Consider the following 23,754-nt stretch of genomic DNA (forward strand, 5'->3'; position numbering starts at 1 on the left):
TTTTACACTGGCTTGTGTTTCATCTGCTGCTGTTTCAGAAGCAATTAAGATTCTTGCCTATCCCGTCGCCACATCCCATTTTAGATTTAGGAGTGAATTTTAAACGGATGCGATAGAATGCTGTCCCAAGAATAGAGAAGAAATGTTTGCATATCTGTGATGCCTTAGGAATCACAGTGTATCTCCACAATGAATAGACACTATCCAGCCAAAAGTCGCATTGATGGGAGAGTTGATGACCTGCTTTAGGGAACAATCCTAAAACTGGCTGAAACAGGCATAATTGCCACTTTGCCAATGAAGAGGAAGGTCAACCTGAGGGATGGCACTTATAGCACCAGAGTACACACAACACCAGTATGCCCAGAGAGTTTTGGAGCCATAGAAGTCCCACCAGCAGTGGGGGGCCAGAATTGGGCAAGGAGGGCCTTCTGTGTCCCCTGCCATCTCCCAAAAAGGGATTCCCTTCTGTCTACATTAAGCCAGAGGGGTTTGGATATGGCAATTGCTCCATTATGGAATCTCACCAACGATATAGTCTTTCACAATTACATCAATGGGACTTCCAAGTACTTTACTTTTCCTGGATGCTGCAATATGATAATGTACTAGTTAGCTGATAGGTATCTACTTCAAATGGTGAGTCAGTCTCATAAGCCAGTTCCTGGTGGAATTCATCCTACTGCCATAATTATTCAAATTTCTTATAAAGATTCACAATTAATAAATAAAAAGGAAGAACAGGGGCAAACAGAATGCTTGCTGGTTTCCTCAAACCATTTTGCATGAATTAACATGTTCTCTTGGCAAAATATAAGAGCAAATGGTGTGGCCGGCCTGCCATGGAATGTGCCGCCATTGGTTAATTTGCTGTGATGTCACAAAGAACACAATAAGTGCTAAGGCGGCAGAGAGATAAGCAAAATTGGGAATTCAAGAGAGGGAGCAAGAACTGTGAAAGCTGTTCCAGATTTACTGGAAGGCATTTTTGAATTCATGCATTGTGTATTTTATTTTGAAAAGCTCATTTGTGTATTGCATTTTAGATGCCTCACAGTATTTTTATTCCATACTTGATATACTTTAATGTAGCTTTTCTGCATGTTTATGATAGTATGCATTAAATAAATAAAAAACATATGCATTAAATAAATAAAAAACAGCTAGAAAATTAAAGGAAGTTCTTGGACCTAGCACCTGAGAGTTCTTTCTCACATGTAACATTTGAGATCATTGGGAATCTGTTTTTATGTGACCAAGAACAAATATTAGCAGCCTTTTTCTGATAAACTTTCTTGCTTCCTTTCATCAGGAATACTTCTCGTATTTGCTCACTTGCAGAGTAACAGTAATAGAAGACTACTACTCCATACACACTCAGAAGACATATTTTCTTCTTGAACTGTGTTGTTGCCTGGCCTTTGGGACTGGGACCCATAACAACAATCTCCTTTTGCCAAAATGGATTTGCATGTGTGAATTGTATTTAATTTCTCCAGCACAGGCACCCTTGACCTAAAGGAAATAGGTGCTATCAAATCCAATGGAACCAGTATCATCTTATATAGCAGAAAGTCCTGTTGTACTTTCATTTCTTTGGACTAGTCCATTATCTCTTCAAAATGTCTGATGGAGCTGAAATCTAGAAATGAGAGTGGGAAACATAATGTTAGGAAATGCTGGCCAAGCATTTGAATATCAGTTGCTGGGGGACGACAGTGGAACCCATGGGCATCTGTAGAGGCACTGTAAGAAACAGAAAGCTAGAATAGGTGGGCCTTTGATCTGAGCCAGTAGGGCTCTTCTTGTGATTTCCATAAATGCATTGACCATTAATTAAGCTGCTTGGCTTTGGTTTGGTTATAAAAGCTCACAAAAACTTCATAGAGGATTTTTTTTTTTACAATTTAATACAGAATATTTTAATCAGTTAAAATATTCAGATAAGAACTTTTATCTAATATTCAGTTTAGCTCTAAACTGTGTGTGTGTGTGTATATATATATATATATATATCTTTTAATAAAGAATTAATCAAATATGTAGATTTCAAATCATACAGACTTTGTTTTTCATTCTGTTTGTTAGAAATTTATGTTAATAAAACCTTTTTAAAACTTTTAATTAGTCAAATGAAGTAAGCGTGTATGCATATTTGAAAGGCTTGGAAAATTAGCGTAGCGTTTCTTTTTCCTGGATATAGAAAATTAAAGGATATAAACTTTCTTTCAAATGTTATCCATCTGCCTCTCCCAGTACAGAGGGATTCGTTCATTCATACCATTTCATTTCATTTTTTTAAATTATTTTTTTAAATCTTAATAAATCTTCTCTTGCCAACTTCTTTAACTGAAACTCATTAACATATTAGAAGATAATTTATCAGCCGTGTCACATATATTGTTCCTCATATATCAATTTGTCATTCTTCTGCTCCTGTTCCCTTTTTAGTATATTAGGAATTATTTCAAATATGTATTAATGAGTATCTCCGTGTGAATATTAACTGTTGAGATTCATTCAAGTCCTTAAGATTAACTAAGGGGCAATTCTGCTTCTTTATCCTTTGGGGGAATAAGGCAATCAGGATAAGGTAACTACTATGTTGATGATTATGCTCTACTCTATCTCAATGGTCAGAACCAGAAATGCTTCTGAACCAGTTGCCAGAAACTGCAGGAGGGAAGAGTGCTCTTGTGCTCAGGTCCTAAAGGTAAAGGACACCTGGAAGGTTAAGTCCAGTCAAAGGCGACTATGGGGTTGTAGCGCTCATCTCGCTTTCAGGCCGAGGGAACTGCCATTTGTCCACAGACAGCCTTTCGGGTCACGTGGACAGCATGACAAAATCACTTCTGACACAACAGGACACTGTGACGGAAGCTAGAGCACATGGAGACGCCATTTACCTTCCCACTGCAGCAGTACCTATTTATCTACTTGCACTGGCATGCTTTCAAACTGTTAGGTTGGCAGGCATCAGAAGGGTGGGGTAGAATTTTCTATTTAAATATAAAATAAACTGACAGAGCTCACCCCATTGCACAGATTTGAACTGCCGACCTTCTGATCAGCAAGCCCAAGAGGCTGGGTGGTTTAGACCATAGCGCCACCCGCTCCCATGCTCAGGTCCTGCTTGTGAGTTTCCCACTAGTATCTGGCTGGCCACTGTGAGACAGGGTGCTGGACCAGATGGGCCATTGGCCTGCTCCAGCAGGCTCTTCTTATGTTCTTACCATCTGGTGCTCAGCAGGTGCCATTGTGCTGGAAGACCCCAGACTCAACACACTAGCAAAGTAGTCTCCCGAAGCTGAACTACTGTAGGGAAAGGCAGGGGAGCACAGCTCTGGGGCTTCTTTTTTCAGAGCAGCAGCAATGATAGCTGCTGGAACACCAAGGTAATTGATGGATCTTCCTTACTCTGGCAACGGAATGGTGAGATAAAGAGTCATTCAGGGTTAGCATAGAGGAAGCCAGACAATGAGGGAATCAACTAAGCAGAGACTGGATATTTCTTTTCTTTGACAGGGTTCTTCATACTAGCAGTTTAAATGGCAACATTTCTTTGCAATATTGTTTGTATTTTTAGCATAGGATTGCATCCACTCTGATACAGTGGTACCTTGGTTCTCAAACTTAATCTGTTCCGGATGTCCATTCCAAAACCAAAGCGTTCCAAACCCAAGGTGCGCTTTCCCATAGAAAGTAATGCAGAATGGATTAATCCGTTCCAGACTTTTAAAAAAACCCCTAAAACATCAATTTAACATGAATTTACTATCTAATGAGACCACTGATCCATAAAATGAAAGCAATAAACAATGTACTGCAGTCACACAATCAATCTGTGTTCCACACAGTTACAAAAACAAAACAAAAAAGAGCCGCAAAAACGCAAAATAAATAGCAACAACAGACAGACCTCAGCATAGCACTCAAAATGGAAGTGTAACACTCAAAACGGAGCATGTTCGGCTTCTGATCTGAAAAAAGTTTACAAACCGGAGGACTTACTTCCCAGTTTGCAGTGTTTGGGTTCCAAGTTGTTTGAGTACCAAGGTGTTTGAGAACCAAGGTACCACTGTACTATTAAAGTGGAAATTATGTTATATAATGCTGTTATTGGGGAGGCCAAACAGACTCTCCCTGAGGGTGCTGCTACTGGAGATGCCATAGGTATCCTCTCGCTAATAGCGCAGGGGTGGGAAGAGAACATAATCCCCTTTCATGTGTTCATCATGTGAAGGAGGAAGGTGCTCAGATGCCAGCACTTTTAACAGAATATAGTTCCCAAGATGTTTTGGGGGAAATAATGATTCTTTAAAGTGGTATGTTTAAAGTGGGACGTGGGTGGCGCTGTGGTCTAAACCACTGAGCCACTTGGGCTTACCGATCTGAAGGTTGGCGGTTTGAATCCCCGCGACTTAACCATCCAGGGGTCCTTTTACCTTTTTACCTAAAGCCATATGATACTGCTTTATTGAATGAATAATGCAGATGAGGCCCATTGTCTTGGTTCACAGCTCTGTGCTTCAGCTCAATCCTATGCATGTGTCCTCAGAAGTAAGGCTCATAGGCCCAGGAATGCATGCACAGGAAAACTACAGCAGCCATCACAATGCTCTTCTCCCTTCCTCCCTTCACTTCCTCATGCACTGAGGCATAATGTGAAAAGGTAAATCAGCTCTTCCTAAGCGCTTCACAACCTTCTTCACCTCAATCAATCCCTACTTCCCCCCCTTTACACTCAATTATCCTGGGCTTGTGTCTCTTAGTTTTTCTTATGGTAATACAGTCACATTTCTCCTTTCCGTTCTCCCCCCACCCCCACCCCCATTCCTGGAGGCTTTCACTGTTTTCTCTATCTGTCTTCCGCAGCTGTTAAAAACTCATTGGAATCATATATGCTTGACAAAATTGCTCATAAAGACAGCAATGTGAGTGACAGCCGCTCGCTGTGGGCTCCCAGCCACACATGTGAGATGGCGCACTCAGTCATGCCATAAACCATTTCAACAAAAGCCAGTATGTTCTTGTATTAACTTAGATGCTCACGGAGCGCTCAGCCCGTCACAGATTTTCATGCAAGCCTGAGTCTGTGAAAGTTTCAAATGACAAAGAAACCGGGCCTTGCCATCTTTTTAGAAACACAGAGCAATTTGAGGATAAAGGTCTACAAGTACAGGAGGGATAATATTATCCATAGAAAATGCTTTCCTACTTCATAGAGGTGCTGTGCATGTAGCAAGGCAGAGCATAGCAGGAGCAGGTGTAACAGGTCAGATAGAGATGTGGGTTGAATCCAGAAAGTCATTGCATAAGTGGAATAACAGCTTTTCGCTCCCATTCCTTATTCTCCCAGCATGCACTTCTTGCCCCCATATCTGCTGTTGGGGGGCAGGTTGGGAAAACCTTCAGAGAATATTGCGGAGGGGCATGAAGGAAGAGGAGATGAATTTGACTGGGCAAGCTGAAATCAAACCTGTTAGAGGCAACTTTCTGTTTTGGGACAGCCAGGCCAAACGTCTGAAACCAATACAGACTGGATGTGCTCCAAAGGCCAAATTTAAAAGAACATGAGACTGTGGAAATTAAAAAAAAAATAGTTGAAACTTTTTTATTCCACATTTCAAAATAAGGAAGATTTGGTTCAGCACATGACTAGATGCTAGTCTGCCATCTTCTTGTGGGGTTACATAAACCCCGCAATGAGTGTACAACAGTCATCATGTAGCAGATTGGCCTCTATAGCCTCTACAAGACAAGAGTGGTTTGCCCATGTGTGTCTCCTAAGTAAGGAGATAAAACCTTGATAGCGTCACATGACATTTATCAGGTTTTTTCTTGAGCTGCTAGTCAACAATAACTTGAGGAAAATCAAGTTATACATTTGTGGAATCAGTCCATGGGCTGCCACCATATCTAATTTCAGATACCATAAGGATTGTCCACTTTGTTTGGTCCAGCCCAGCTCCTGTGGTCAGCTGGAGAGTCTTACTACGGTCTGAGGGAGGAGAATTTCTTTGGCAGCACCCAGATTAAGGAAACCCAAGAGTGCTGGCTAGGATAGCCATGCGTTCTGTTTTTCCTCTGTTTAAGGTGCTGTCCGGGATGCGGGTGGTGCTGTGGGTTAAACCACAGAGACTAGGACTTGCTGATCAGAAGGTTCAAATCCCTGTGATGGGGTGAGCTCCCATTGCTCAGTCCCTGCTCCTGCCAACCTAGCAGTTTGAAAGCATGTCAAAGTGCAAGTAGATAAATAGGTACCGCTCCGGCGGGAAGGTAAACGGTGTTTCCGTGCGCTGCTCTGGTTCGCCAGAAGCGGCTTAGTCATGCTGGCCACATGACCCGGAAGCTGTATGCTGGCTCCCTCAGACAATAAAGCGAGATGAGTGCCGCAACCTCAGAGTCAGCCACGACTGGACCTAACGGTCAGAGGTCCCTTTACCTTTTAAGGTGCTGTCCACTCCAAAACCAGTTTAAAAATAAAGTAAGAAGGGAGAGCTGGAGCCCCTCCCTCGCTAGCACCTGGAAAGCTGGCTGAGCAGGGACACCAGGTTACCTGATCAGTATTCTCCACTATGGTGAGATGCACTGTATTGCTCCTGATATTTTTAAAATAATTATTTCTAAATTTACATATTTAAATTTGCAAATTTTATGCAAATCTGAATCCTATTGACCTTTTGGGGTGAGGCATCTATTCCTTTCTTGTGATACATAAGTACCTCCTGAAACATGATCCTTTACTTTCATTATTATTATTATTAGTAGTAGTAGTATTTAGTCACTTTGCCCATAATTTTTTTTTCAATTATTGCAATTTTCAGCATCAGATGAATACGTTTCTTGTTGCTGTTTCTTAGGTAACTATTTGGGCTTTATCCCCCCTCCCTTTTCAGACAGTTTGTTATGCTTTTGGCTGAATTTTGCTCTGTTCTGTCCTAATTTATTTCATTGATTGTTTCAGTCTGAGTGTGTTGCTTTGGAATATTGCAAGTCATCGCAATCATACCTCTGGGAGAAGAAAAGCAGGGTTAAAACCCCATAAATAAAAATAAAGATAATTTGGCCTTAAAATGTGAGGTTCATTAACAGGTATTATTAGAATTCACTCAAACAACCATTAAAAATAGTCTTCCCTTCCTCTGAAGGAAATTGTAAGATTTAGGACACAGCGAACAGATAATGCACTCAGAAGTATTTCCCCCCTTACTGTGGCTTTATAAAGTCAGTTTCTGGATTGAAAGGTCAGAATGTTGGTGACTCTGTCTCTCATACCTTGGAGAGAGTTTAAGGAACCTCAATCTGAGTCGCTTGAGGTATGATTCAAATACAGATTGCACCCTGTTAGGTATTTGACCATTCCAGGGATTGAAGTTTAAAAAAGCTCTTTTCCTTTAACATGGTGTTAGCCCTGACTTAACCCGAACCAGTGCTTCAATTCTAAATATAGTTAGAAGTTAATTGGTGCCAGGGTTCAGGCCAGATTGGATGCTGAACTGTCTCTCGACAAGGTGCTTACCTCTTCAGTCACAAATGTGGATTGAGCAGGCAAGGGCTATTCAACTGTAAAGTGAAAACATTCTGCACATGGTCAGGGGCCACCTGTTCACTGTGATTCCTTCATGTGGCCCTGGGGTCTATTCTGAAACTGAAAGAGATTTTCAGACTAAAAACTGGTAAAGATTTAGAGCTGTGTCACAGAAGAGTTTCTACACAGAAATCAAAAACTTTGAACCTATTTGCATTTAATGCTAGGTCAAACCATTGCTTAGTGCAAATGAATGAATTGCTGGACAGCAGCTTGCTCTTTCCCCAATCCTGCTGCTGCTGTAAACTAAGCTATGGTTTGTTTTAGCATGCCATTCAAACCTGGGCTTGTGGATTATCCCACTTTGCTCTGGCTTCACAGCTCATGAGACCAGGTTGGGATGACACACAGAGCCAAACTATGGGTTTAAATCTCAGCAGCAAAACCACCAGATGACCAGAGGAGCAAAGTGACCACAATCTCCTATCTGGAGCTGACACACCTACACATTTGTGCTATGCCATATTTCATTTTAGCATTACAGATGGACTGTGCCAGCGTGTATGTAGATAGATAGATCACAATAGGATTAGAATTTGGAGAGGGCAAAAAGCAAAAAATGTCAGCCCCTGTTGTATAAATGGGTGCAGGATGTATGGTCATTCCCCATGGAGAAATACACTTATGTGCACACAAGATATAGAGAACAGCTTATTGGTTTATTATTGTGATCTTGAGATATTGGTGCTGATACTGTTTCTTGACTTATATTGATTGAAATAGTTACAGGTAGGTAGTCGTGTTGGTCTGCAGTAGTCGAAACAAAATAAAAAAAATCCTTCCAGTAGCACCTTAGAGACCAACTGAGTTTGTTATTGGTATGAGCTTTCGTATGCATGCACACGTCTTCAGATACTGATATGCTACTGGAAGAAATTTTTTTATTTTGTATTGATTGAAATGTTATTTATATGCTGTTAGAACTACAGACCCTCCAAATGCCCCTATTTTCCAGGGACGTCACTGATTTAGATAAGCTGTCCTGGTTTCTGATTTGATCCTGGAATGTCCCTCTTTTCTTCTTTCTAATTTCCCTATTTTCATTGGAGAAATGTTGGAGGGTATGGAGTTATCTGACCCTCGAGCCATCTGAAGGCAATACTGTATAGGGAAGGGTTTTTTTTTAATATTTAATGTTTTATTATGTTTTTATGTATGTTGAAAGCTGCCCAGAGTGGCTGGGGCAAGATGGGCAGAGTATAAATAGTAAGTAGTAAATTTATCATTATGGAATGTGACGTCCCTATTTTAATCAGGAAAATGTTGGAGGTTATGCAACTACAGCTTTGAAGCACAACCTGACTGTGGAAAAATGGAATGTAAATATGAAATGAAATCTAAGGATACAGGCACTCAATTTAAAATAATTCAGATTGGCTTGTTCTTGATACGGCATGAATGCTTTGTACATTTGGCATGTTGTGACTATGGGGATTGTATAGATAGTTTGATTTAAAGTAATCCTGGCTCCTTCAGCGAAGAGTGATTAAAGCCCATCTTTTGCCTTTATCACTGTGGTAGCTGAAAATAACAAAGTGTCATTTGATGAAGTGTGATGAAAACCGTTACTAAAAGATATCAACAGAAGAAAGCGAAATCTCTTCAGTTTTCAGTAACCACGGTAATGATGATGCATGGATTGTAGCAGCTGGAAAGAATGGTGAGCTTTTGAGATGCAAAAAGTTATAGCCCTGGACACATTATTTCCTGTTCCTGTTATTCTCTGGACAGAATGTGAAGTACAGCTGATTCCATCCCCCATCACAACTTTCATCTGGCTTCCCAACTGAATTCCCAACCCCCTGTTCCTTCCCCCCACTACAAGGTTACTTTTACTCCTTCCAATGCAATCCCTTTGCATCCATACCCAACCCGGAGCCCTCCCAATGTTTTGAATTATTATGTATTCTCAATATTTATTAAATTTGTATATCGCCCTTCATCCGAAGATCAGAGGGCAGTTCACAACATAAAAATACAAAATGAGAAAACAACATGCATAATAAAAAGAAGAAAAAGAACAAAAACAAATTAACGACTCCCTTCCCACAAAGGGTAGAATGTTAACCAGCCAAAGGCCTAGTTAAAGAGAAGCATTTACACCCAGCATCCTCTTCTGACAGTGGCCAACTAGATGCATATGAGAGTACTAGTCACGCCTTCTGAGGTAACAGGGAAGGAATCCGTTCCGTCTTCGACAATGTGAAATCTACATGACAGCCTTCAGAGGTTTGAAGCCAGCTATTATGTCTCCCTGCTCGTCTCTTCTCCAGGCTAAACATGCCCAGCTCTTTCATCAGCTCTGCATTCCAGACCCCTCACCCTCTTGGAAGTCCTCCTATGGATGCATTCTGGTTTGCTAATGTCCATAAAATGTGGTGCCTGTGACTAGGTACAGTACTTCAGATGCCATCTGATCAGGACAAAATAGAGTGGAACTTTTTTCCTGATCTAGACACTGTGCTTCTGTTCATGCATATTCCATTAGCTTTCTCAGCAGGTTCAACATGCTCTTACTAGCTCACGTTCAGCTTGTGATAAATTAAGAAACTAAGATTCTTTTCACATATATTTCTGCCAAGCCAGGCCTCCCCCACCATATTTTTGTGCCTTTGAGGGGGGGGGTTAATGCAGGATTTTGTATGTATTTTTTGTTGAATTTCATCTTGCAGCTTTTGTCATCGTGTTCAAGCATGCCAAGACTATTTGAATCTTGACCATGAATCTTACCATGAAGTGAGGCCATCCCCCTGATTTGTTTATGTCTACTTCTTTTTTTAAAAATAAACTCTTGTGGGTTAAAATAGATGCTGCTAGGAAAATGGGCATAAGATATAGGAAAGTTAGCACCAGCATGGCCAGCATTACTGTGCATTGTGTTACTACATCAACAACTGGGTGTCCCTTGAACCAGTTGTGCATCATTGCAAAATTGGTAAACAGATCTAATATGCAAAAGTATGTACTAAAGTGTCCCTTATTTTGATCATCTAGTACTTTTCCAGGTCACTGAGTGCAGGCATGGATGGACTGCAATATGGTGAAAATGCTTCCCAAATTTAAAGGGTTGCATCTAATATTAATCATGCTCTGAGCAGATTCAATGAAAATCATTTCAGTGGGTCTGTTCTGAGTGAAATTGGGTTGGATGCAACAAAATAGACAGTACTTGGGAATTCCAAAGGTTTGGAATTTGGAATTGAGGCTTGGGATTTCATGTTTAGCATTGAATATATTTTTTTATTAAAAGAAAACCTGAACACTCATAACACTCAATAGTTTTAAAAGCAATACCTACCCACCCAGTCTTTAAATTTAACAAAATTCACAACTGGGAAGGTGGAAATGAAAACCTATTTGATTTTTTGCAAATATATTTGAACTAGAACTAGCCAGAGAATTGCCCTCTATCACCACCCAGATTTCTTTTAGTTCTTTTAGTAACTGCCCGAAGAAAGAGAATTATAATCAAATCGATAACAATGCCTGACCAAAAAAAAAGGGGGGGTGACATTAAAACTTGCTTGGGTATCTATGCTTTGATTGTGAAGTTGAGGTTGCCAGTATGGCTGAGGCAGTTTCCAGTTACAAATGGATTGTTAGTGCCATGGAATTCAGAAGCCCCTTAACCTTTTGCTACCATATTTTCTGAAGTATCTCACACTTCCTACCTTTCTCTGCAGACTAAAACCAAAGTTCTGCAAATACTCAGAGCTGACTTTAAGCCAAAGGAAGAATCTCTCAGCAGAATGCTATCTTCACCCACATTATACTCTTTCAGACGAGGGAAAGCCTTGGGTATTCCCCCCCCCCCCCGAATCTGTGCCGGAAAAGTAGACTTGCCTTCCCATTAAGCTGTCTTCAGTAAAGTTTTGAGACTGACAGCAAAGTTCTGCTGAGAGCTAAAGAAAAAATCCTTAAGACAAGAAATATGCCAAGCTGCCTGCAACAGCCATGCCCAACATATTTTCTGCACAAGTCAGGGTTTGGCAAATGCCTTTCAGCTGCTTTCTGTAGCACCAGGATGACATCAAGTGGTAACTCGAGCCAATTACTCTACTTCACAATAACATCCTTCATTGTTTTCAGTCATGTTCCCCCCCGAAAGGAAAAATCAATAATGCACATGGTACCCTTTAGTTTGAAATGTAGCTTTTCATCTTTCTTTCCCGATTTTGAATGCCAGCCTTAGATATATAGGAAGCTGGTTTACACAGAGTCGGACCAATAGTCCAACCAGCTCAGTATTGCCAACAATGATTGGCAGAAGCTCTTTCAGAGCTCAGACTGGAAACCTTCCCAGCCCAACCTGGGGATGCTGGGAATTGAACCTGAGACCTTCTACATGCAAACCATGTCACCTAGCTGTGTTCTACAGCCCTTGCCCTGTTGTCCTCTGCTTCCCCTTGCTGCAGAGATATGCTACAGACACAGATTCTCCTTAGCTTCTTCTCTCTTCCACTTCCCAAAAATGCTGAGAACTATATTTTTGATTATAGAGCAGGGATCTCTAACAGGGAATCTTCCAGAAACATTAAACTAACTCCTGCATAATCTCTTTGAGGATAAGGCAGTGCTGGCTAAAAAGCAAATTGAAACTGCTATAGTTTAGTATATTTTTATCTTATTCTTTCCTTCCTCCAAGATGCTCACATGCCCTGTTCTTCCAAGGAAAGTCCACAAGGCAAGGCAGCAGGGCGACAAGGAAGCAAAGTCTGGGGCTACATCCACACAATACTTTAAGCACATGTGAGGGTGATCTGGCTATGACATCTGTCACCCCATTGATTGCCGGGGTTGATTTGGCTGATCTGGCTGGCTAGGCGGGTGTCCCCTTCCTCCCTCACCGCTCCATGTGCGTCCCTCCCGAAGCTACGCACTTGGTGGAAGAGGATGACCATCCCAAATAGAAGGAGTGTACCATTCTTTGGTCAAAGGTGCACTCCCCTGCTAGAACCTCCAAACAAGCTCAAGGGAACTGTCGTTTCCTAAGGGTATCCTAACCATTCTTAGTTCTCTTAAGAAACTACAGTTCCCAGCATTCTTTGGAAGGAGCTGAGTGGTATAAGAGTGCAATAAACATATGCTGTGACATGGCAGCTCCCTAGGAGCTCTCCATGGTGCTTCCTTCCTGCATATCCAGGTGTATAAGCACAAGTGTCTGGTAGGGAGGAGGCATTTTGTTGTCCACTGGTATTCCACTTTCCATTCTTAAGTTTGGAAATGAGTAGTTGCTTTGGAAAACAATAATCTGATGTCCAAACAACATGGCCAGTCCAACGAAGTTGATGTTGAAGAATCATTGCTTTGACACTGGTGATCTTTGCTTCTTCCAGTACACTGACATTAGTTTGCCCGCCTTCCCAAGTGATATGTACAATTTTTCAGAGACACCGTTGACTGAACCTTTTGAGGAGTTGGAGATGGCGTTTATAAGTGGTCCATGTTTCACAAGCGTACAGTAAAGTTGGTAGTACAATAGCTTTGTAAACAAGCATTTTGGTCTTCCTGTGAATGTCCCGGTCCTCAAACACTCTGCACTTCAATTAGGAGAAAGCCGCACTCGCAGAGCTCAGACAATGCTGGATTTCGGCATTGATATGGAAAGATAACTGCCCAGGTAGGAAAAGTGATTGACATTTTCCAATGTTACACCATTAAGTTGGATTTGTGGCACAGCAGAAGGGTTGATTTGTGCTTGTTGGTGCAGCACTTTGGTTTACAAACGCCCACATGTGCAAACACTGGGTATGCACATCAGGTGGGGTTGATGGAAGTTGAAGTCCAAGAACACCTGGAGGGCCACAAGTTTTCTGTTTCTTCCCTGCTCATTTGTAATCACATTGACCTTCAAATGATTTTGCTTCCCCTCATTTTGCAGACTCACATGTTGCATCCCTGCCTTGGTGACACGGAGGCTCCAGTCCTGAACGCAGCTGCTTGTTGAGACAAATATGACCTACTTGCATGTGATTCTGGCAGTATGAGAGGAGTTGAAAGTTTAAATTAACCTAGTGAAGGTTAACCAGCCCAGAGGTGCTTCATAAAATCTACTTGCACGCTCTTCCCTGGTAGCAGATTCTATCCTGTGTAATTGTCAGATAACATCTTCTGAAGATACACGCTTGACACAAAGCTGTCTATGTCTGACAGGAATTCCACCAAGATAGCCTGTCATGTTTTTATTTAAAGCTCAGATCAACTTTGGGAAGCATGTTTACATCTGCTGCAATCCTCGCAACAACACATCAACATTAATTCCAAGAGATACTTGGAAAAGCCTACTGCCCCTGAGCTTGACACTCCCTCAAAATTTTGAAATAACTAGCTTACCCTTCAAAGGCTGATAATCATCGCAGCTCCTTAAGGGATCTTTCTAACAAGGCAGTCACCTTGGTTCATTTGAGCTCTGGGGTTTTTCCAATGACTTTGATTAGAAATGACAAGTCCTAGTCAAGCACTGGATCTAGAATAAATCAAATTCTTCTGTGCAATAAGCATGAAACTACACTTCATTTTAAGGCTCATGGTTTCTAGGGTGCAAACACCACAGGAATGATCCAGCCATAGTGAAGCATTCCCCCACCCCCAAGTCCTGTTACTTTCAATTAGGGGTGGCAACAAATTTCAGAATTGGGAAGTGGAGCTGGAACTCTCAGTTCTGAAAACAATAGACAAACTCTCCTACATTAGCTCATCTTAGCACCAGCCTCCCCTAACATTTCCTCCTCTCAGTTTCTCTCTAAACCATCCTTTCCCAAATGTATTTGTGGAGAGGAGAAGGCAAATATGGGGCAGCAAAGGCTGAGGCCCTGTCTTTAAGTGACACAATGGAGGCTTCCAGTCATGCTCTGAGGTCTCGATTGTGTCACCCAGAAACGCTGAAGTGCTGAACCCCTCTTGGGTGAATGGGTTGAGCCAAGAAAAAAATCCACACTACAAACCAGGAACAATCTATGCTGCCCACAAGTTTCAATATTGATATCAGACTTGTGCTGATATAAATTCTTGCATAGTGGCCAAAATGTCTTCAAAGGCCATAAATTCCCCCTGGTCACGCACTTCCTCTGACACATGATACGTATTGTTTCAGGCACATGTATGCTAGGTTTTTTTTTACAAAAGCATTGCAACTGTTAGCAATAGTTGCTGTCTCCGGTATAATAATGCCGACAAGACTTGTTGTACCAGCATACTATCCCTGGTTAGTTCACACAATCACCAGGGCATTGTCATCCAATCCTAGCTGCTGATTTCTGGTGCAAAGCTTCAGTGACTGACAGAACAACTTTATATGTGTGCACTCAGAAGTACCGTAAGTCTCGTGGTGTTCAATGGGACTTATGGCTAGGTAAGTGAGAATAGGCATGCAAGCTCATTTACTCTCTCCTAGACCCAGTGCTCTCTCACACAGGGGGTGGGTCTCCTGCCGTTGACATAATTTTGAAAGTCCCCTGCAGGCAAGCAATTCAGACCTCTGACAAGAGTGACTTGTCACTCCCCTGGCAGCCAGACCTCCGGATTGGGTAGTGAGGAGTGGTGTCCCACCTACACTTGATTCTGGCCCCACCCACTGCTGACATGAGGTTCCTGACAGATTACTACTGAGGAACCATGGCCCTCAACAGAAAATAAAACCTCCCAAATTCCTCTTCAACTTGTCTGTGAATGTGAAAACCTAACAGACTTCTTTGTCAACTAGAACAAGGCCCAAGCCTGGCTTGAAAGTTGATGTTCATCACCTTTCACTCTTGTTTCTCCCTTTCTCAGATTGTGAGCTCTGGAGGGCAGGGACCTGCTTTATTTTTCCTACTTTTCTTTTTTTTGCTTTGCTCCTCTGTGAAGTATGCACATTAGTGTTCATAAATGAGCAGTGGTTTAGAACACTGTAAGATCAGGCTTTCAGTGGAATCCTTGTTCATAAAATATCCAATAATTTTGTCTGCTCTGAGCTGCCATGTGTGGCGTCCCACCTCCCGATGTGACTGACTATAACACTTCAGGAAGAGGAGGGAATTTCTGAAGGAAATAGAATTCCTACTGGCTGGTTTAATGTATGGTTACCAGACGTCCCCGTTTCCCGGGGACAGTCCCCGGATTCACAAATCTGTCCCCAGACAAAATCTGTCCCCGGAATGTCCCCGGATTTCATTTAATGTCCCCGGATTTATGTTTTAAGTGTTGTAGATTTATTAGTAGGGAATGAAAGTTGTGTGATTGGTTCAACGGCACAAGAGACATCATATGGGGACTTCCGGTGAGGCAAAATGGCAAGGGCCACGGCAGCGAGCAGCTCCTGAAGCCAGCCATAGCCAACTGCTCTACCAGTCTGGCTCTGGGCTGCTGAGACTGCTGCTGCCGCCACCACTGCCAAGGGGGAACTGGAGATACCCGGCGCATCAACAGGGGGAACCACTGACACACCCACCCCCATGACCCAAATTGAGCTGGGAGCGAGAGCACCTGGTCGACTGCCCAGCGGCGCTCTGGGGCCAGTAAAAACCCTGGAACCGATGCAGGGAGAAGGAGAAGGAAGAGAGAGAAAGAGGAAGGAGAAAAAAGAGGGAAATCCTGACCTTGCTGCGCTGCTGTTGCTGCCGCTGCTGAGGAAAAGAGGTAGGAAAGCACCAGGAAGGCAAGGACACGTGGCTGAGCCCAGGCCCAACCCAAGCCTACTCCACGGTGGCTAGCGCTCCAAGAGAGCAGGCCTGGGCCACACGACAGAGGAGACCACAGAAGAGAAGATATTACTTCTTTTTTTAAAAAATAATATTTTTTAAATTAACTTTTTCTCTCTCTTTTTTTTAAAAAAAGGTGTCCCCGGATTCTTTGAAAAAAGTCTGGTAACCTTAGTTTAATGAAAGGGGAATTCTTCCACAAGGCATTGAAACCTTGTCCAATGTTAAACTTCTTCCCAGCAACCATCTCTTTGTCAGCATCATTTTAGGAATGGTGGTGGCAACTCCATGCCAAGTCATTAGTGGGTGGGATCATGTTCATTTTAATAAGATGTCTTAGGGTGCCGAAGGAAGTGTGATGTTAAATGTGTCTTTGCATTTAATGTGCATATTAAATTAACTGCTGGCAGGTAGGGAGCCTAATAATGATCAGGTGGCAAAGGCCAGTTTAACCCTTTCCTCCCCTGCTGTACTCACTTGAATAGGCTATTTGCATTGGCAAAAATGGGGGATTTCCTCTCAATGCAAGTAGCAGCCTCAGAAAGGGGATTTTCCTCAGGAGTGCATCATAGAGGAAAGGATTAAACTTATCATTCCCCACTATGTTCCTGGCAATTATCAGCCTCCACCCTTCCCTACTCCTGCCCCCAGCTGATGCTCTATGCACTTTTTTAAAACAACAACAACAACAAAGACCCTGCACATTAAATGCAAAGACAGTAAATGTGATTGGTCTGGTCCTACGTTAATGGGATATTGCAGTCTAAAAAAGTGTATCAGAAAATTTGAAGAATTTTTTTGTTAAGCATAAGGAGAAGTCCCACAGTTCCTTTCACAAAAAGAAAAATGTAGGGATAAAATGAATCTCTTTATTTTAATCAAGGGGAATTCAGTGCAAGGAGAATTCAAATATAATATGATAATGGAAACCAATAAGCAATTTTACATCACACTGTTTCCATTACCGATGAATTTAGCTTTGAACAGTTTCCTGGTTTTTACAAATGGCTGTTGGAATTACGAACCAAAAGGGAGGGGGGAATCATATTTCAGACATTGACATGTACGTCAGACTAAGTTCACATATATTCCAGAATTAAAGCTAATTGGTTGAAAGCGGGGTGGAATTTTGTTTTCGTTTTTTGAATTTTGTCAGTCTGGCTCCAATATCCTGTCTCTTTGCTAGGGATAAGATGCAATCTGTGAAAGAGAGCACGTTGCTCTTCACCCCCCATCGGCCTTGAAGTTGCAATGCCCAAAGCGATTTTGCATATTGTCTACTTTTAATGGACTTTCCTAAAATCAGGGTGATTTATTCGTTCTTTCCTTCTTTCCATCCCTCTCTCTCTTTCTTAAGCAAACAAAAATGAGGGTTCGCTGAGTAGGCAGTTTATCTTGAGCTCTCACAGTTTTAATTTTAGCACTGAAAAGCTAATCAAGGTGCAGTTGGAAAAGCTGTGAGATGTTAACTTCCCTGCTGCTGGGTTCAACGGTGTAATTACTACCTCTGCTTTTCTTTAGGATGGGAGAACTGGAGGGAACAGTTTGGGGGAGGAGAGTATCTTGACAGCTTATAGCTGACTTATCTAAACTTGGCAGAATGCTTTAAAGAAAAAAACCTGTAGAACTGCCCTCTCAAATTTTTCTTTAGGTCATTTGACTAGGGTCATACCACATTCGTTGTCTTAGCTCCCACCCCCAGCCTGTTCTTGCTCTCTCTCTCTTAAAATTAGGTTGAGTTCAAGAGACATCCATAGGAGATGTTCACATGAAACTCTTTTAAATAAAACAAACAGATTGAATTCATTTCCTGGTGGCTTGTAGTTAAGAGCAGAACCTGGGTGAGTGTGGCATGAGCCTGAGGTGTAATAATTGTATGCAACAATGGGAGAGAGAGAGAGAGAGGAGAGAGAGAGAGCGCTCCATTTGCTGGAAGCTTCACTTCAGAGCCAAATTAAATGCAGGGCTATGGTGATGAGATATTTATACAGACAATTCCAATAAATGGATCCCTTGGCTGGCATAATGTGAATGGCTCCAGCAAGAGAGGGATTTGCTCTTCTCCTGCTTTAATTTCTCAAACGCTTTGCAGGGTAGCTCGAATGCAAGCGAGCACAAGCCTTGCTGTGCTCCTCTGGAAATCCTTTCAAAAGAGGGGCTTTTGATGGTATTAGAAATCCACATTCCCTTCTGGGGGCCACATGCCAATGCTGAGCAGGGCCAGAGGCAAAAGTGGATGGAGGAATGAAAGTGCATTTTACCTGTACAGGGTAGGCAGTTTTGACACACACACACCTGTCTGTCATCCATCGATCCAGGCAGTAATAATAAAAGTAATATTTTTTATTTATACCCCGCCCTCCCCAGCCAAAACCGGGCTCAGAGCGGCTAATATCAAATGTATAACACATTAATATAAAAGCAGGCAATCAATTAAATTACCGGTACATCCTAAAATCAGATCAGAGTCAGAATAAAATCCAATCAGATGGCAATCCGCAGATTAGGGTTGGAGACCTTAAATGCTCACCAGGCCCAACTGTTTGTGCTGAACTTATATGGGCCAGTGGTACCTCGGGTTAAGAACTTAATTCGTTCTGGAGGTCCATTCTTAACCTGAAACTGTTCTTAACCTGAGGTACCACTTTAGCCAATGGGGCCTCCCACTGCCGCTGTGCCACCGCCACACGATTTCTGTTCTCATCCTGAAGCAAAGTTCTTAACCCGAGGTACTATTTCTGGGTTAGCGGAGTCTGTAACCTGGAGCGTTTGTAACCTGAAGCGTCTGTAACCCGAGGTACCACTGTACCACTGCTGCTCCTTTAGTTGCAGCTTCCAAACCATTCAGTCCCTGGCCTTTCCAAGTTGGAGGTTAACATTCTGCTGGCTGGAGGGAAGACCAGAAGGAGTGATACTTTCACTGTATCTAACACTCTTTCTCTGCCCTCTATTGCCCTGCCTCCCCCTACCTATCACAGCTGAGGTCGCAGCTCCCATGACTTTGCTGCCCCCTCCTCCAGGGACGGGGCACCCCACCCTCTTGCCAAATCCACCAGCATAACAGCAATTAACAGACTGCATCCCTAATGGATATTTTATAGCAGCCAATTGCTGTTAAGCATTGAGTGCCTGGTTTCCAATACACTCGAGTATAGAGTGCCAGCTTTTCAGCACGGAACAATTAATAAAGATTAAGGGGCCATAGTGCGAGCAGCATTAATTCTATTACAGACTGACTAAAATCCAGTAATTAGGGCCACTGGTAGTAAATAAGAGCCAATGGTCAAACGGATCCCACCCACTGCTCAGTCAGAAGATATTAGCTAATTAGTCACATGCCTCTTCTTATCTCTCATTTCAGGGGGTGCCACACATACCCAACTTCCCACAGAGAGGCATTCCTCCTAGGTCAGGGTCTCAGGCCTGTCCCTCTCTCAGAAGCCGGCCAATATTCTAGTTTCCAATGGGTGGCATCGGGGGGAGTGTGAGTCCCTGTTAGTCTCCGAAGTGATATCCCAGAGGGGCAAATCTCTTCTGAGTTAGGTAAAGGACTCATGGACGGTTAAGTCCAGTCAAAGGCGACTATGGGGTTGCAGCGGTCATCTCACTTTCAGGCTGAGGGAGCCGGTGTTTGTCCACAGACAGCTTTCCAGGTCATGTGGCCAGCATGACTAAACTGCTTCTGGCGCAACGGGACACCACAAAGAGTTCCAGTGCACAAGGAAACACTGTTTACCTTTCCGTCATAGCGGTACCTATTTATCTACTTGCACTGGTGTGCTTTCGAACTGCTACGCTGGCAGGAACTGGGAACTGCCGACCTTCTGATTGGCAAGCCCAAGAGGCTCAGTGGTTTAGACCACAGTGCCACCCACATCCCCACAACCCCACATGACTCACCCACAGAAGGGAGAGCTGTTATAAACTTTTACCAGAAGCTGTTCCACTCTCAAGATAAAGCTCAGTGTAGTCCATGGGTAGGCAAACTAAGGCCCAGGGGCTGGATCCAGCCCAATCGCCCTCTAAATCCGGCCCATGGATGGCCTGGGAATCAGTGTGTTTTTACATGAGTAGAATGTGTGCTTTTATTTAAAGCTGAAAAAGTTTGCTGACCCCTGGTGTAGTCCATCTCCAGCCACTCCTCTCTCCCCAGCTGCAAATAGTCAACCAGCACACCTGATGGTATACAGCAACAACATTGTGCCAACTGCTTTATAAGAGCAGATAAAAAGAAAATAAGAAAAGCGGACAGAGAGAAAAAGGTTAAAAGAAAACCATCAACTTTCAGCAGCCAGAAACACCATATATCCAGACACTGGAGAGACCTGTCAGGAGTAAGCATGGACCAATGGTACCAAATAGTATGGGAAACAGCCCTACTAGAAAAATTAACTAATAAACTGAAACTGACACGGGGACAACAGAAGAAGGCTCCCCTTTATCATATCACAGCCCAACAAGACAATGACAATAATCCACCAACAGCATAGAAATCAATATGGCTAACCTGATCCAAAACACCCACCCACCCCACTCAAACACGAAAACAAAGATCACCACAGCCAATCACAAACAAACAACCACACCCTAGGCCAACTCCAACCTCTCTCACCACCAAAGAAACACAAATGAACAGCAGAGAACCTGCACGAGCAACGCTGACACCAAACCCTACATACATTAAGCAAAATAGAAACACCCGACCCCACCCCCACCCATCTTCCCCCCCCTCCACCCCTTATTTTCCCCTAATGTCTCAACAAATGAAACTGATTAGTAAAAATGTTACATGGAAAAAATACGAGAGACATTACACATACTTCTGTAAAACAAGAAAATCTTTAATTAAAAAAAAGAAAAAGAAAACCATCAAAGTCCCAGGATATGTCAGAAGGCACATGGGTCCACCACCTTGATGAGACTAAGGAGGTCTATAGTAAATGCCTGGATTGGTAACCACCAGGGTACATTATTATTATTATTATTATTATTATTATTATTATTATTATTATTATTATAAATTTGGATACTGTCCTATACCCACAGGTCTCAGGGCGATTCACAATATACCACATACATGTTGCCTTTTTTCCATGAGAGGAGAAAGGTGGGGTATACATGTAAAAATAAGAAAAATAAATATGGTGGTCTGCCCTTGTTGCAATGAGGAGGCATAGATCTGAAAACATGTAGCCAGTGCTGGATCTTGGATGCTGAGGTGAAACTGAGAACGATTTCCCATTATCAGGGCCAATGTTCATGGTCCCAGATAAGTCCAGAAAGGTACTATGATCAATGGCATCAAATGCCACCAAGAGGTCTAATAGAACCACCTCTCTCTCCTTCAGGATGATCAAGACTATTTCGGTGCCAAAACCAAGCCTGAAACTGGATTGGAATGGGTCCAGACAAATCATGTCATCCAAAATCATCTAGAGTTGTACCATGGCTAGTGCTACCTCAAATACCAAGGAGGACAGATTTGTGACTGGCCAATAATTATGATCCAAAAAATCTTTCTGAACAACTGCCTCTTTCAGAGTGGCTGGAACTCTTCCCTCTCTCATAAGAAGGCATTAATTATGTCCTGGACTTCTCCTGAGCTATAATTTATACTCTGACAAGCGGGTCTTTTACTCATAGGGAGAATAACTGATTAAAAATGTAGCATCCACAGTAGTCTCCAATGCAACTGAAGTTAAGACAGAGGGGTTTTTTATATATATAAAAAACATTAAAGATTTAAGTTGAAGAGGAGAGATCATTAGTGGTAGCAAGATATAATGCAACCCTGAGTAGTTAATAGCCAGAGGTATTTGCTTGGCCATTTTTCACTGATAAGGAGCATTTTATATTGCAGCTGAGGGCAGGAGCTGACCTTCCTTTTTGCCTTTCCAAATGTTATTAGTTCAGTCAGACAAGAAAAAGAAAAAGAAAGGAAGAAAATTCTCCGAGATGCCCCTAAGGGTTTGAGACAGTAACTAATGGTCTCCTGTCTTCTTCTGGTATTATACTATGAGTTTGCTGAGCAAAATTGCTTCAAATTGCCTTTCTGCTCCCCAATGAATAAGTATAGCAGCCCATGATAGCAGCACACCCATATCCCTGCAGTTCTTTGGGTGTCCAACATAATCTCTGATAGTGTAGAAACAGCTGCTGAGTCCAGGAAAAAGATGGAGTATAAAATATGTACTATTAATAATAATTTAGTGTGTGCGGGAGAAGCCATCCTTAGGAACAAAATGTGCCCTACCTCCCTTGGTCACAGTTACATAAACACTCTACAGATCAGCATGGATTACTGCCCAAAGATCCCAGCAGAGTCTATACCTTTATTTATTTGTTTAAAAGATGTGCAACTTGCTTTTCAGGGTGCAATGTCCTAATACAGTGGTACCTTGGTTTACGAACTTAATCCATTCCTGAAGTCCATTCTTAAACCAAATCAATTCTTAAACTGAGGTGCGCTTTCCCTAATGAGGCCTTTCGCTGCCGGTGCCCTTCCACCGTTCGGCTTCCGTTCGTAGACGGAGGTAAAGTTCTTAAACCAAGACACTATTTCTGGTTTTCCAGAGTTTCTTAAACTGAGGTGCCACTGTACTTACAAGTCTCTAAAGCACATCATATTAAAAATGCAGTCATTCATGTCAGCATGACAGCTAATTTACTTATTCTTTAAGTACAGCCCAATTTAGCAAAACAGAGGAATAAAAAAGTATATATATATGCTATATATACAGTGCTTTTTTCTGGGGGAGCACAGAGGTACACATACCCTGAAACATTTTGTGAATCTTTGTACTTTTGTCTATTTACTGTATTTATTTTTCCTGATTTGAACTATAAAATTGTGATTTTCTTGAGTCAAAATAAGAGTACATTTTTAAAAGAAAAAAGCACTGTACACACACACACACACACAGAGAGAGAGAGAGAGAGAGAGAGAGAGAGAGAGAGAGAGAGAGATCAGCACTGATCAGACCATACTGTACATATTTCCCTATAAAGGGAGTTCAAATGTGTGGGGCTATCACTGAGAAAGACTCAAATAGGTGGTCCTTTGTATAACCTGGTCCCAAACTGTTCAGGGCAAAAGTAAAAAACCAGCACCTTCAACTTTCAGCCAATCAATAGTTGCAAGTCAATGACTAGAGAGCCAAAATAACCAATACAGAATAGGTAGAATACAGCATTCACCATCATGGTACCCTTCCAATGACTGGCGCTGGTGGGAATTGTAGTCCAAAACATCAGGAAGGCACCAGGTTGGTGAAGATTGGTAGAATGAGTGCAAAACTCTCAAATGTGTTTGAGGTACCGCATTCTGTACCAGCACAATTTTCAAACCATCTTCAAAGGTGCATAACCAAGGCAGACATCACTATGGTTAGATCTGACTACTCATCATAGTGATTATTAGTAAATAATCTAAAGGAAATGGGCTGTTGGGAAGATTTCTTAATATTTATATTTTATTGAAAAATT

At 42.2% G+C, this 23,754-nt stretch overlaps 1 long non-coding RNA gene across 1 annotated transcript in view; it reads right to left on the reverse strand.

Annotated features, from left to right (window-relative positions):
• Positions 1-1,249: 1,249 nt before the first annotated feature.
• Positions 1,250-23,754, reverse strand: part of LOC310845702 — a 40,620-nt gene continuing 18,115 nt past the window's right edge. Inside the window, exon 3 of the long non-coding RNA XR_014564919.1 lies at positions 1,250-1,642. This is a non-coding gene — a long non-coding RNA (uncharacterized lncRNA). The remainder of the gene's footprint in view (positions 1,643-23,754) is intronic.

The sequence above is a fragment of the Podarcis gaigeae genome, assembly GCF_964106915.1.
Source record: "Podarcis gaigeae genome assembly, chromosome: 5".
Lineage (NCBI taxonomy): Eukaryota > Metazoa > Chordata > Lepidosauria > Squamata > Lacertidae > Podarcis > Podarcis gaigeae.